Source organism: Gossypium arboreum, chromosome 3 (assembly GCF_025698485.1).
Source record: "Gossypium arboreum isolate Shixiya-1 chromosome 3, ASM2569848v2, whole genome shotgun sequence".
Taxonomy (NCBI): domain Eukaryota; kingdom Viridiplantae; phylum Streptophyta; class Magnoliopsida; order Malvales; family Malvaceae; genus Gossypium; species Gossypium arboreum.
In genome coordinates, this window is record NC_069072.1 from 102,964,513 (window position 1) to 102,980,243 (window position 15,731).

General features: G+C 38.2%; 1 non-coding gene across 1 annotated transcript; it reads right to left on the reverse strand.

Annotated features, from left to right (window-relative positions):
* Positions 1–2,205: 2,205 nt before the first annotated feature.
* Positions 2,206–2,312, reverse strand: LOC128291303 (small nucleolar RNA R71). Its single transcript, XR_008281079.1, has one exon. It is a non-coding gene; the product is annotated as a small nucleolar RNA R71 (small nucleolar RNA).
* Positions 2,313–15,731: the final 13,419 nt, after the last annotated feature.

The window sequence follows — 15,731 nt, forward strand, 5'->3', positions numbered from 1 at the left end:
TGATTAGATTGATCGACTGCGATCTGCCTATGTAACTCGAAATCTGACGTAGTGTGATAAACACCAAATTATACATAGTTTTACCCTAAATACTTAGCATATTTATGGATGTTTACTACTAGATTTGTGGATTTTGGTGCTCTTAATCCAATTATTTCATGTTTTGTACTCAAGAGAGCACCAAGAGTCAAAATGAGAAAAAAATGAGATAAAAAGGGACAAAACAGACCAAATCGAGAAGACCACATGGCCTAAGCCTTGCCACACGGCTACTCACACGCCCGTGTCCTTCGAAGGTGTCGACCAAGGCTCTCACGATTCACACGGCCTGGCCATTGACCCACACAGCCGTGTGTAATTTAATGGATCGAACACGGCCTGACAAACACGTCACACGGTCGTGGCACACGGGCGTGTCCCTTTTTCAAAGAGTTGTATTTTACACAGAAAATGGTACATAGGGAGGAAGAAAGCTAATCCAAAGCCTATATAAACACCCTAAGTGTAACCTAATAGGGGGCCTCTTCTAGAACTTCTCTAGAATACAGAACCACACGCCAAGAATTACTTGAAGGAAGCCAGACGATCCATCCCAAAAGCCGGAGCTACTCCAAGACTGAAGATCTCTCTTAGAATTCCTTCAAGGGTTTTAGAGTTTTCTTCATGTTTTGTTATTTTTATACTTTTGAGATGTAGTCTTATTTTATTATAAACTAAACCCCTTAGATACCTAAAGGGGATAAACCTATGATGGATCTTGTTATTATTATCTGAACTGGATGATAAATACTTGATTTGTTCTTAATTATGTGTTCTTAATGCTTGAGTTAATATTCAGGATATTAATTCATGATTTGATGTGCTTATGCAGAGGAGGAATAGACCTTGCTTAAGAGTAGATTTGGCATAATTAAGCAGAGGTGATCGAACACCTAGAAATAGGGTTATGAGATTTTGCTGAATTAGGGTGAAACCTAATATGGGAGTCCATAGAGTGATTTACTGCTTCCCTAGGGGTTTTAATTAAGAAAGAAATTTCGATTAATTCAACTGAGGGTTAGACGTTATTAGTCTCGAAAGAGATAATAACATAGGTTAGGAATCTCACGGATCAAGTCAAGTGAATAAATAAATGCAGTTTGAGTCGGATAACAAGTGAAATCTAGGTGGATTCCTCCTTGGGTGTCGTCTTTTTCAATTACTTTTCTTCAAGTCTTTTTCCAAATTTTCTCTTTGCTTTAATTAAATTAGTTAATTAGTTTGGATAATTAGTTTAATAAGCAAACCCTTTTATTCGTAGGCTAGATAATAAAAAGATAGTTATTACTAGTACTTTTGGTTCCCTTGAGTACGATATCCCGGTCTTGCCATTACTATACTATTGTTCGATAGGTGCATTTGCCTTTTCGTCGTGATAATAGTTAGTCTAGATTTGATCTTTATTATAAATATTTATTACTTGTTACGAATCACGCGATCAAGTTTTTGGCGCCATTGCCGGGGATTCAAAATATTATGAATGCTAAATTTTTATTACTTTAGCCATTTATTCTTCTTGCAATTTAATTTTAGTTTATTATTATTATTATTTATTAATTTACTTTTTTTTCTCTTGGCAGGTTTTTATAGTTTATGACTAGAAGAAACCCATCAGGACCATTACTTTTTGACGAAGAAATCGATCGCACAGCTTGTAGAAATTAAAGAGAAATAAGGCGTAGCTTACGATACACAGAGAACGAGCGAAAAGACGATACTCAACCCCCAACTGACAAGATGGCTGAAAACCAAGACAATCAGCTACCTCCTGCAATTGCGGCTAATCAAAATCCTACTCCACGTATTATGTATGATTATGCTAAACATTCTTTAACAGGAACTGAATCTAGCATAGTTAGACCTACTGTAGCTGCAAATACTTTTGAATTAAAACCTAACACTATTCAGATGATACAGTAGTTTGTTCAGTTTGATGGTTTGCAGGATGAAGATCCCAACGCTCACTTAGTGAACTTTCTGGAATTTTGCAATACATTTAAAATCAATGGCGTTTCTGATGATGCCATACGCCTTCGGTTGTTTCCCTTTTCACTGAGAAACAAAGCTAAACAGTGGTTGAACTCGTTACCACAAGGGTCTATCACTACTTGGGAACAAATAACCGAGAAATTTTTACTAAAATATTTTTCGCCAGCTAAAACGGCTAAATTACGCAATGATATCTCTTCTTTTATGCATATGGATTTAGAAACACTTTACGATGCATAGGAGAGATACAAGGACTTACTGAGAAGGTGCCCTCACCATAGGTTATCGCTTTGGCTTCATGTACAAACATTCCACAATGGTCTGAATCCCTCAACTCAGCAAATGGTTGACACAGCTGCTGAGGGAACCATCAACAATAAAACACCAGAAGATGCTTATGAATTTATAGAGGAGATGTCACTGAATAACTATCAGTGGCAAGTTATAAGGACAAAGCCAACGAAAGCAGTCGGCGTTTATAACATCGATTCAGTCACCATGCTCTCTAATCAGGTAGAATTTTTCAATAAAAAGATTGACGGTTTACTTGGTTCTACGCAGGTACATCCAGTAATGAGGTGTGACTCAAGTGGCGGAGGTGTGCATACAGAATACCAATCCTTCAGTCCTACAACTGAAGAAGAACAAGTCAACTATATGGGTAACAATAACTTCTGATCTCAAAATAACCCATACAGTAATACTTATAATGCAGGTTAGAGGAACCACCCAAATTTTTCCTGCGGTGGTCAAGGGAATCAAAAGCCACAAAATCCACAGGGTCTTGAACAGCCGCCTTATCAACAAGAGAAGAAACCAAACCTTAAAGAGATGCTTTCTAAATTCATCTCGGTGTCAGAAACCCATTTCCAAAATACTGAGATAGCATTTAAGGATCAACAAGCATTGATCCAATGACTCAAAACTCAGATAGGCCAGCTATCCAAACTAATCTCCGAACGACCACAAGGTAGCTTACCAAGTAACAATGAACCTAATCCGAGGGAACACCTCAATGCAATTAGTACTCAAAATAAGGAAGGATTCATTGCACCGGAGCCAGAATTACAGCAAGACAACGCGATGAATAAAGGTCGAGAAGAGGTAAACGATAATGATCCTAAACAGGTAAGTATGAATCATGAACCTCGTGTGCCATATCCTAAAGCAATGACGAAAGACAGAACAGAAGAACAATTCAGTAAGTTTGTCAAACTCTTAAAGAAATTACATATTAACTTATCCTTTATTGAAGTTCTGTCGCAGATGCCCAACTCAGTAAAATTCTTAAAGGAACTTCTGAGCAATAAAAGAAAATTAGATGCTACATCGCATGTGGAACTAAATGCAGTCTGCTCAGCTATTCTAAAGAATAAGCTACCTAACAAATTGAAAGATCTAGGGAGTTTTACAATTCCTTGCTTAATTGGTAGTTTATCTGTGAATAATGCTTTAGCTGATCTAAGGGCAAGTATAAATGTTATACCGTATAAAATATTTAAATGACTAGGTCTCGGTAAACCCAAACAGACTAGGATGAGCATACAATTGGCTGACAAAACAGTTAGATTTCCTAAAGGTATTATTGAAGATGCTCTCGTTAAAATTGATAAGTTTATTTACCCAGTAGACTTTGTTGTCTTAGATGTAGATGAAGATAACCAGGTACCTTTAATTTTAGGACGACCCTTTTTAGCAACTGCCAAAACCATTATTAATGTAGGCACAGGAGAGCTAACACTTCGTGCAGGAGACGATGCAATAACACTCTAAGCACGTAATTCAGTCAAAATTTCTAAGACTCAAGATAACGCTATGAAACTTGTTGATGATAAAATTAATATTCAATCGTCCTTGCAGGAACCTCCTCGAACCAAGACAACAGAGACAGAGCACTATTACCAAGTAACGAACAAAGACACCTATGAGGAACAAAGGCTTCAAATAGAGGAGCTAGATGAATAGCGAGCACACAAATCGAGAACACATGATAAACCAAAACTACTCCAAAACAAGCCCGATACCTCTCCTAATTAACTTAAGGTTGGCGATAAAGTCCTACTACATGCTGTAGATCCCCACATTGTCACTACCACACCAAATGAGGAAATCCCTCTTACGGTACTCAGTATTTTTCCATTCGGTATGGTGGAGGTGAGTCATCCCAAGTTCGGCACTTTTAAGGTAAATAACACCCGATTAAAACCTTATTTTAAGATGGACAGTAGGAATAAAGAGTATGAACTCCTCAAACCACCATGATCATTCAACGGAGAGGTAAGTCGAGCTTAGACTATAAATAAGCGTTTCTTGGGAGGCAACCCGAGCACTAACATATTTTGATTTTTTTTATTTTTAATTTCTAACACTTTGAATCATTAACTTAATCTTTGAATTGCAAAATTTTTCAAAGACACGGCCAGCACTGCAGGCGTGCCTAAAGTAATGGCCAAGCAGGGAAGAGACACGACCATGCGATACGGCCGTGTTGAAGCTGGACATGATTTCCCCAAAACACGGGGTGCGATAAATCCCCACGGTCGTACGACATGGTCGTGGGTGAACTTGATAGGAGACCACGGGCGTGGGAATGGAAAACCACGGGCGTGCTAGGGACAAGGCTCGATTCTGTTTCTTCGACACTCACGCCCGTGCCGTTCAGCCATGGACAACAATACATGGGTGTGCTACCATAACACACGGGCGTGAGAGAAGTGAACAAAGCTAGGCACGGCCTGGCGACATGGCAGTGTTCGACACACGCCCAAGACACATGGGGTGGGATAGTAGCCAGGCACGACCTAAATCGCAAAATTCAAAAAATACGGGCTCACTCTCAAAGTACACTGGCGTGGCCCTAGGCCATGTGAACCTCCCCTATATAAGCAAACCATTGTTCATCTTCTTCCCCTTTTCAAAACCCTAGCCGAAATTTAGCCTTCCCCATTCCCTAATCCTTATTCCAGCCACCATTCCCCAGATTCTCATTTTCCCAACCCCCAAACCACCTTCAAAACCACTCTCTTTGCATTAATCCCCACTTTTCCCTCTCTATACCCTCCATTTTTCCTCCACACGGCTATATCCCAGCGTCACACGCCCGTGCTCGCCACCAACACACCCGTGCACCGCCCTACAGTAGCCTTTGGAGCATTATATCGTCATCGAGAGGTAAGAAGGCTGCGGTCCCATCCTCAAAGAGACGTAGGGGACCGGGTTCTTCCTCGGTACGTGCTACAGTCGAAGTTCGGCACCCGTTCCTTGAATTTTCGCAAGCTTCGCAGGAGGAGCTATTTCAGATACTACGCGCACGACCCCTCACTACAGGTCGCTGCATTGACTGGGCTGTCGTCAAGCAAGTTCAGCTAGTTGATACCATCCGCGCCCTCCTGTCCATAGACCCATGGGAACGGTTCTTCGCTATTACCGAGCCCATTTATTTAGAACTAACTTTAGAATTATGCTCTACTTTTCATTTACAGGTGGTGATGACGAACAATGATGACCCAAGCACCATTTACTTCCGATTAGGCAGTCTAGTTAGCGCAATGAGTGTCCCAGAGTTTAGAGTCGCTCTGGGACTTTACACTGATGAGTTTATGGATGAGGAAGACATGAATGCACTACCACGGAATATCCACATTTCTCCCTCTTTGTGCTGGAAAGCTTTGGCACCACTCTCTTCCACCTACGACCCCAGCCGCTCAAAAGCCTCAGCTCTCACTCATTCCCTACACTATCTCCATGCCATATTGGCACACACATTGACCAAAAGGAAAGAAAGCACCGGCATCGTCAACACCCACGACGCCTACTATTTATGGTGCATGGCGAATGCACACGTGACTGACTTGGCATACTTCATTGCTTTCGCCATTAGCCATCAGACCGAGCAGCATAGGAAGGGAGTGATCTCTATCGGCCCCTACGTGACGTACCTTGCCAGACACTTCGGTCTCCTCAATACCGTAGCGCAGTCATCAGCGTTTATACTGATAGGTCAGATGTCCTCACAGGGCATCACGACTATGTTACACATGAGGATGATCGAGCGCCGACGTGGGATCAATCCTCCTCAGTACCATCTCTCTCATGCCATTGACGAGGAGGATCTTGAGGATATTCCTGATAATGTTCCCCCACAGCATGAGTAGCCTTCCATCGTGCCACTCAGGGAACGACCAGTTCATGCGGCTACTTCATTGGCACACCTTTCCGACCGACTCGCCCACTTCGAGCAGTATTGCACTACACAGTTCGAGATGATTCACGAGCGAGATCGGTGACGGGACCGACAGATGTACGATATGGAAGCCATGATGCAGTAGCTGTGCCAGCACTTTCACATCGCCACCCCAGCGCCACCACCAGAGGGCCTCACTGACGAGGATCATTGAATCCTCCTATCTTTTTATTCTTATTTTTTTATTTTATTTTATTTTATTTTATTTTATTTTTATTTTAATTTTAATTTTAATTTTTATTTTTATGTCAATTTGATTATTTTATTTTACAGGACATATCTATATTAGTAAATTTTATTTTTTTCATTTTCTGGTATTTCTAACAAGTAATCTCACTACGCTTTCTTCCACACCAACTCTTAATAAGCTCTTCATGATTCTACAGACTTCCAAGCAAAGCTGCTAGGAATATTTTACGGAATGAAGAAACAAATAGGAAACAATACCTCACGAGTGCCATGTTCAACACCCAATTTCTTCATCTAGCCAAGAACTATGGCAGTTACTACTTTCCCCAAACACTCCAGCCTCAGAATCAAGTTCCGCATCCATATAACAGAGAGTTTCACCTCCTTTCCTCTTATGATTTTCTTTATTTTGAATAATTTATCTTTGTAAATTGAGGGCAATGTACATCTTAAGTGTGGGGGGGTGAACATGAAACCTAACTTTTTGTATTATTCTCAAATCCCTAAATTTGGCCTTATGCTTAAGTGATTTTCTCATAATCTTGATCGAATGAATTCTGATTGATCTATAATTATTGTTGATATGTCATGAACTAGACCATGGGAATTATGCATGATTATTTGATTATAGGACATTAGAGAATCGAGTATGATAATTTGAGATTTTGAGAACTAAAATTTTTTAGACTATTTTCCTAAATTGAGGTATTATTTTAAAATCTTAAGTATACAGGAATGACATCAAAAACCCAAATTTTTGGTGAGATTTTTGAGCCTTTTGAGCATATAGCTTTCTTTTTTGCTCACTTTTTTTGTGGTTTGAGTGTGTCAACATTGAACTGTTATTCTAAAACTTGCTTCGATTATACATGTCGAGATCACACGTATGATTTGATACACTGAGGTGATAAAGGCACTTAGGATTCAACCCATTTACTCCATAAAAAGCCTTTCCACATAATTAAACCCTTAGTAAACCCCCTTTGAGCCTACTAACTTTTTTTATTGATTAACTTTCATCATTAACCCATTAACCTATTATTGTTGAAATCCTCTTACTTAATTTACTTCTTTTTTTTTATCGAGATTAAATTTAATACTGTTACTTCACTAGGTTCACCATTTTTTGTTATTGAATCATGAAGTATGATTTCTATATTGTATTGACTTGATTTTTTCTTAAAAAAAAACTCAGTATTATTATTGTAATCCTCAGCAAGCTAAAGTTGTCATGAACTCATGTAAAATAATTCTAGATATTTGTTTGTGGTTCAATAATTAAGTTTTTGATAGTGGGGGTAATATATTGAAAATATCTCGATTCTAACCCTTGTCTCTTCAACTTGTATCCATACCTGTAACCTAAACCCCATTACAACCATGCAAAGATCTTTTGATTAGTGTATTATATCATTTACAAGTGGTGGAGATTTGATTTTCATACAAGCCTATGGTAATAACTTTTCATGTTAGACAATCGAGTGCTTAATCTTGAATCATAAACACTTTGAGTGATTTGAGTGAATCTTTAGTGAGGATGTCATCTCTTGTAAATTTAGGACTAAAGTTAATTACTTGAATGAAGGAGATTACCTATAATTTTGTTATCAAAGTATTCGATTTAGATTGTTTGAGGTTTTTAATGCCCCTATAGTTGAATTCTCACTGTATGATTTTCTGTGGAATAACTTGTAACATTATCAGTAATAATTATGTGATTGAGAGGAATGAATTCTAGCAGTAATGAGAGTTTTGCTTGAGGACAAGCAAATGCTTAAGTGTGGGAGTATTTGATAAATGCCAAATTATACATAGTTTTACCCCAAATACTTGGCATATTTATGGATGTTTACTACTAGATTTATCGGGCCTATTTTAAATGTGGGTCGATGGATCATTATATTCGTGAATGCCTAGAGTTAGCTAATGAAAATCCATTACAGAATACGAGATCGGGTAACACTGCACTCGAGGTAGACCACCCAGAAATACAGGTAATGTGAGTAGTAGTCAAAGAGGGACTAAAGATACAGTAGTTAGATCCGAGGCTCGTACACCTATCAGAGCCTTTGCTATTCACGCACGTGAGGAGGCCTCATCCCCAGATGTTATTACTGGTACATTTAGTCTCTATGATACTAGTGTAATTGCATTGATTGATCCTAGTTTGACTCATTCTGATGTGTGACTTTAGTATTCATAAACTTTTCTGTTGAGTTTATTGAGTTTGTTATTAGAGTATCAAACCCCTTAGGCCTGTGTGTTATGGTTGATAAAGTATGTAAGAATTGTCCTTTGATGATTCGAGATTCTTGCTTTCCGATTGATTTGTTGTTGTTGCCATTTGATGAGTTCGACAAAATTCTAGTTATGGACTAGTTGACTTTGCATGATGCTATTGTGTGTGACCTTAAAACGACCCTAGTCGGAATGTGGTTTCGGGACCACAAAACCGAGGCATAAAAATAATTTAATATTTATTTTATTGCCTATAATATGTGTTAACTCATGTGTGACATTTTGATGCTTTAATTTAGAGTTATAAATGTGAATTTCACTAGAAAGGACCTAGTAGAAAACTTTGAAAGTATGATGGGGAATGTGTGATGACTAATTAAAGCATGCATGCAAAACAATGGCCTTGCATGTCAAATACCCTCTTTTACAAGTGATGGCCGACCATGACCAGGGAGTATGGGCTAAACATGTCATGAAACATGTTTTGTTGGTGCATTAGGGAGAAACAATAAACAAATAAGTATGGGTAATAAAGAAAGAAAAAAAAATGTGTGTGTGAGTGAACCCCCCCATTGCCGTGCAAGGAAGAAAAGAAAAGAAAAAAAATTTTGCTCATCTATTTTTTCTCTCTTGACCGAAAATACTAGAGGAAGGAAGGAATTTTGCTTCATGTTTGGTTTGGAAGAGGATTAGGAAGAGGTTTGGCTATACTTGCATCAAGATTAAGGTATGCTTGAGGTTGTGCCATGAGATTCATGCATGTTTTTAGTTGCTAGCTTGATGTTCTTGTTAGCCCATGGTTCAAATCCTTGCTATGTCATGGGAATGACATTCGGCCAAGGTGGATGTGGTGTTAATGCCATTGCATGCTAAATATCAAGCTTGATAATGATACATGTGATGGGGGGGTTGAGGACTCTTAGATTTTCTTTTAGCACCTTTGAATGAGATACTAAGTTCTTTGTTTAACCATGACCAAATTGAAAGCGGTATGGTGTTGTGGTGTATTTGGCCATGGTATATCCATAAGTATGATTCATGCATGTTGCATGGTAAGTAAGATTTAAGCTTTGGATATGTGTATATATTTGGATATAAGCCACTTGAGAATCGGCCCTTGCACCTACATGAATATATGTTTGCACATGATGTATTGGTATGACATATATACTATTTCAAGTGTATATTTGCTTGTGATGATGTTTGGTTATGAAGTAAATGAGAGATGTGTATTGAGCTACGATATGTAATCGTTAGTTAGTAAAATGTATGCTGTTTTGTGTGGTATTAAGTGTATAATTGGCCTCAACATGGACATGCATATTCGGCCACATGAAGGAAATCGGTGTGCATGCATTCGGTTAGAGGCAAGCATATTGATGCCTATTCTTGGCTTAGAAAATTGACTAAGAGGAATATTAACTAATGTGTTGAGTTCGATTCATGATTTCGTACATATGCGACTTTAATGCCTAATGAGTATATATATTGACTAAGTACCTTGAATTCCTCTTTCGATGCTCAAATGATTAAATCGATTTATTTGTTAAATTAAGCTCAAGAGCAAAGGGGAACTAGATCCGACAAAGGGAAGGAAAAAGTGGTCGAATAGCCATTGAAATCGTTCGACGACATCCTAGGTAAGTCTTCGAGTAATGACCCTACTTGAATTATATTGAAATCATGCTCCTTGTGTGTGTGGCTATTGAGCCGAAATTGTAAAGGTTTGATAAATATTTTTGTGTTTGAGCCTTAGTAACGAAAATGAATTATGGATGTGTCGTGAATATTGATATATGTGTAAATGAACATTGGAATGATATCCGGCTAAGTCCGAAGGCAATTGTGCTAGTAATTATATCCGGGCTAAGACCAAGGCATTCGTATGAAGTTGTTATATCCGGGCTAAGACCAAGGCATTTGTGCAAGTTACCAAATTCGGGTTAAGACCAAGGCAATTGTGCGAGTCACTATAACCAAGGCTTCATTCCGAAGGCATTTGAGCGAGTCATTATATCCGGTTAAATTCCGAAGGTACGTGATTCGAGAATAAGCGATCTTGCTGTAAAATTTCAGTTAATACGCTTGAAAAATTCCAGCAATGAGGTATGTTCATATGAGCTTGAATTAGTTGATTCCCTTCGAATAATATTCGCTCAGTCGAGTAATGAGTTTCCGGTATTTGACTAAGGTGATCCCTTATGTATGAACATAGGGGTTGGAATGTGAAATGAGTATGATATTGAGAATTTGTGCATATGAAACTATCCGTTAGCTTTATGAATGCTATGCTTTTGTTGTGCTGGAATTTCTTGCTCAAACTTACTAAGCATAAATTGCTTACTCCGTTTTCTCTGTTTCTCTGTTTTATAGATTTTGCTCGTTAGCTATCGGATTCGGGATCATTGAAGTCAAAGTCATCCACACTATCAAAGCCTCCATTTTGGTATAATTTTGGTTGAACTTTGAAATGGCATGTATAGGACTACCCTTTTGTTGAAGGTCATGTACCTTTCGGTTTTGTGTAAACTTGGATAGCCATGCGAAAATGGCTTATATACGTTTTTTAGTATAGTACTATAATCGTTTGTATGTCGATCATTATGAGGTATGGAATTGTTTTAAAACGATTAGCCATTGGAATGGTTAATCATGATCACACTTTGTGCTATGTATGCAAAAGGGCAATTGAATCATGGAAATCATGAAATAGGTAAAGCCTACCTTAAAGACAGATCTTGACTGCAGCAGTGATGTGGATGTGAAAAATACTAAAAATAGTAGGAATGGTATTAAATAGTGAATAAATTATGTAAATGAACCTTGATGAGTCTACTTTCATATGGAAGAAACGAAACGGTCATAGGAGTTACATGTTAAGAGATATTAAAGTTCTCGTGAAACAGGGCCAGAACGGTTTCTGGATCCCCTGTTCCGACTTTGGAAATTCATTGTAAATTAACCAGAGATAATTAGGAGTCATGCCATATATTTATAGATTCTTCTCTGAGTCTAGTTTCTATAGAAACAAACGGAATCAGTATTAAAGCCCTGTACAAGGAGATATTCAATTTGTAACGCACAAAGGTCAGTGTAGTCGAACCCTAGGATAGGGGAGACTTTAACTAATAAACTTTACTAATTGGCTAGACCAAAAATTCTAGAAAAAAATCTGTAGATGGAGATATGAGTATAGTTTCAGGGAAAAATTATGAAACTAATTTTTGAGCTTTGAAACTCAAGATATGATTTTTAAGGCGACGGTGATGCAAGAACAAACTTGTGCGAAAATTCTAAATGGATTTGTGAAAATAGTTAAGTCTGTGCACCTTGTGTTCGATTCCGGTAACGGACTTGGGTACGGGGTGTTACACGCAATAAAAAAAAAATTGCCAAGGCCAGGACTTGAACCCTAGACCTCTTGCTTACTACCCATGCCTTTTGCCGCTAGGCCACATGCTTTCTTGTGTCAGATTTCACCAGGCCTTATTAATAGGCCTTCCACCTAATGCTCAGGGTTCTTTAGAAAAAAAATGCAAAATTTTGCTAAAGCCCTAAATCGAACCCAGGACTTTTTTTCCACACTATCAACCCTTCCTAAATAATTAACAATTAAACTAAACACACAATTATAAAATATTTAAACACCTTTTTTTTATTCAAGCGGTCTTCTAACCGATCCCAAACTCAAGGCCCATTACTTCTAGGCCCAAAATCAGGGTGTTACATAAGACTTGTCTGGGACATGGCATCAGCTTATTGAGTGTTAGTGTAAGACCTGTCTGGAACATGGCATCGACACCGATAGATAAGAGCCAGTGAAAGACCTGTTTGGGACACGACATCAGCCTCGATGTATGGAAGTCAGTGTAAGACCGGACTGGGACATGGCATCGGCTTCGATGTGCTAGCTAGTGTAAGACCAGGTTTGGGACATGGCGTCGGTATTTTATCCCATGTTTAGGGCTATTGAATATCCTGTAGTATTCTAAATGGTTCAACGGGAGATTTATGGTTTGTCTCAAAATGAGAGAGCTTATGACCATATGTGAGTGGTACAGTACCTAAATGAGAATTACAACATTCGAGCTACCATGTTTGGGACATGGCATCGACATTTTATCCCATATTTGGGGCTATCGAATATTCTGTAGTATTTCAAATAGTTTAACGAGAGATTTATGGTTTATATTGAAATGAGAGAACTTATGACCATATGGTGAGTGGTACAGGTACCTAAATGAGAATTACGACATTCGAGCTTCATTTACGTTGTATGTTTAGTAAAGGAGGAAAGTGAGTAAGTATGCATATGACTACTTGTGTATTTTACACCAATTATGAGATATGAATTCAAATCAATGTTGTATGATTGGTGAGAAATAAAAATGAGCAAGTAATGTTTATGAATCCTTACTTTCATGAGCAAATCGAGATATGTTGGGAGTATGATCCCTTATGGTAGCTTATAGTTACTCATTATTACATGCGACTTACTAAGCTTTATGCTTACCTCTTTTCCTTTCCATTTTCTTATAGTGCCACCAAAGTAGCTCGTGAATCATTGCCTTACGTCGGAGAAGCCAGTCACAGTATCCCTGAGCAATTGGTATAGCTAGTTTTATCATTTTGATTATGACATGTATAGGAACTAGTCTTTTTGTAATTGTCACATTGTTTTGGGCCAAATGAGTGGCTTGTCATAGCTCTTTAGTCATTTTGTATAATGCCATGGATGGTGGTTATTATTGGTTATTGATAAGTGGAAATAATGATGATTTCATAGATGAGAAAATCGCATGACTAATCAAGTTCTTGTTAAATTGTTAAAGTGTAATGTGGTTGTAATAGATATCTTGTTGTGGTTGAATTGGCTTTGTGTTGCTGTGTGAATTGGTGGTATGTATTGCTTTATAGGTAGGTGTAAGTAAGGGTGACAAAAAGGCTTGGTAGATAGCCTATTTTTGTCCACACGGCTTGACACACGGACATGTACCTAGGCCGTGTGTGACACACAGTCAACCCTATGGGCGTGTTGTTCGACCGTGTGTCCCTTGCACCTCAAATTTGCAAGTCAGTATGCATGATAGTAAACACACAGGCAGAGAGATAGCTGTGTGTCTCGGTCGTGTGGAGGACACAGCCTTTGGCCACGGGCGTGTACCTTGGCCGTGTGCCTCAAATTGGTTACTGACATTAGAAACAGAATGTCAAGATTTTTACACACGAGCTACAACACGGGTGTGTTATGACTGTGTGAGGGACACGGGCGTGCACTCGGCTGTGTGAAAATTCATGTAGGTTCGAATTTGGAATTTAATTCACATGGGCTCGGGGCACGGGCATGTCCCCTTGTGCTTAGGCCATGTGAACCACACGGGCCTTCAGTATGGCCAGGTCAAAATGGCCACACAGGCGTGTCATCTTTCTACATGGGCGTATGCCCCTATCTCAAGTTACAGTCTTTTCAAAGCCTTTAAAGATGTTCGGTTTAACCCCGGATAGTTTCTCAAGGATGATTTGGGCTTTGTAGGCCCATATAGAATTTTTTAGATTAAGAGCGAAAAGTTTTAAATTTGATTTAGTTTTTTTTATAATTCAAAAATGATCGTATGCATGCGTTTAAGTCAGGTAATACCTCGTGCCTAGTCTCGGCCTCGGACTCGGGTGAGGGGTGTTACACAATCAACATTTCCAACTGCTAGCTGCATATGCCTCTTACCACTACTGCCAACAAAGAAACCTATGGTGATGCATACAATACGTAATATCGAGTAAGAAAATAATATCTTATACATTGACTTCTCCTTCTTGATAACTTTCATTTTTTACTTCATGGTCATCATTTCCTTAATGCTAGTTCTCCTTTAACACCACAAACTAGTCTACCTCCTTCAACCTAAATGTCAGTAATGCTACTGCTACCATTTTGGCTACCATCAAATGTAACCAAATCTATAACCTTCTTTTTAAGTGATGAATTCTCCTTTGAAAGATTCTGTTCACAGTCACATAATTGACGCAATAATTCAGTCGCACGGTCACACATTTGCCCATTGTACCACTTGAAGAAATCACAACCACCATCCTACAAACAAACCCCAAATGAGTGACAACAAAAAAATTTAAATCATAAACCCTCAACCTAGGGAAATTTTTGAAATCATCCAAATTGAGCTAAAGTAGCAAATAAAAATCTTCTTCACTTACCCGAAAATTTGAACAACCATAAACCTCCTCCCCAGATTTAAATCACTCCATGAAGTGTCTCTTGGAGCTAATTTTTTATAGTGACATTTTACTACTTCCGCATTGTACACATACTCCCTCCGCGATGAACTAACAATATATGCATACCTTGATTTCTTCCTCGAATCATTCGAACAATGTGATTACCATTCTCTAAGCTGGCTATTCGAGCTATGTGATTTAGATTGAGAAAATTTTCTGAATCCATGATTCCAAAAGGCAAGGAAGAAAAATAACACTTTCCTAGAGTTTATGAGATTTCACGATTTGAGAATAAAGGATTAGAGATTTCATGATTTGGGAATAAGGGATTAAGGATGTAGAAAATTTCCTCAATCCATGATTCAAATTAAGAGATTGCTAAAGTTTTTAGGGATTTCGTGATTTGGGGATTTCACGATTTGGGGTTATTTTTTTAGATTATTTTTTAATTTTATATTTAATTCTTTTTTTTCACGTCATCTTGAACCTGGCACGCCATGTAGGCAATTTTGTTGACCGGCGCTTGACTAATGGTCAACTAACATTTTCCATTAAAATTGGGCTGAATTGTGAAAAAATCATTACGCTAAGGGCCACAATAAAAAAAAAGGTCAATAGTACAAAACCAAAAAACTTTAAACATTGAGGTATTTTTCACAATTATACTTAAAAAAAGGAAAAAGAAGAAGAAATCATGTTAGCATGAAACAGACCTTGAAAGGAGCACCCGAAAACAAGGAAAAATGTAAGAAAAAAAAGGTATATTTCATGGAGTCTCACACTTTAATTACATCCCATACTT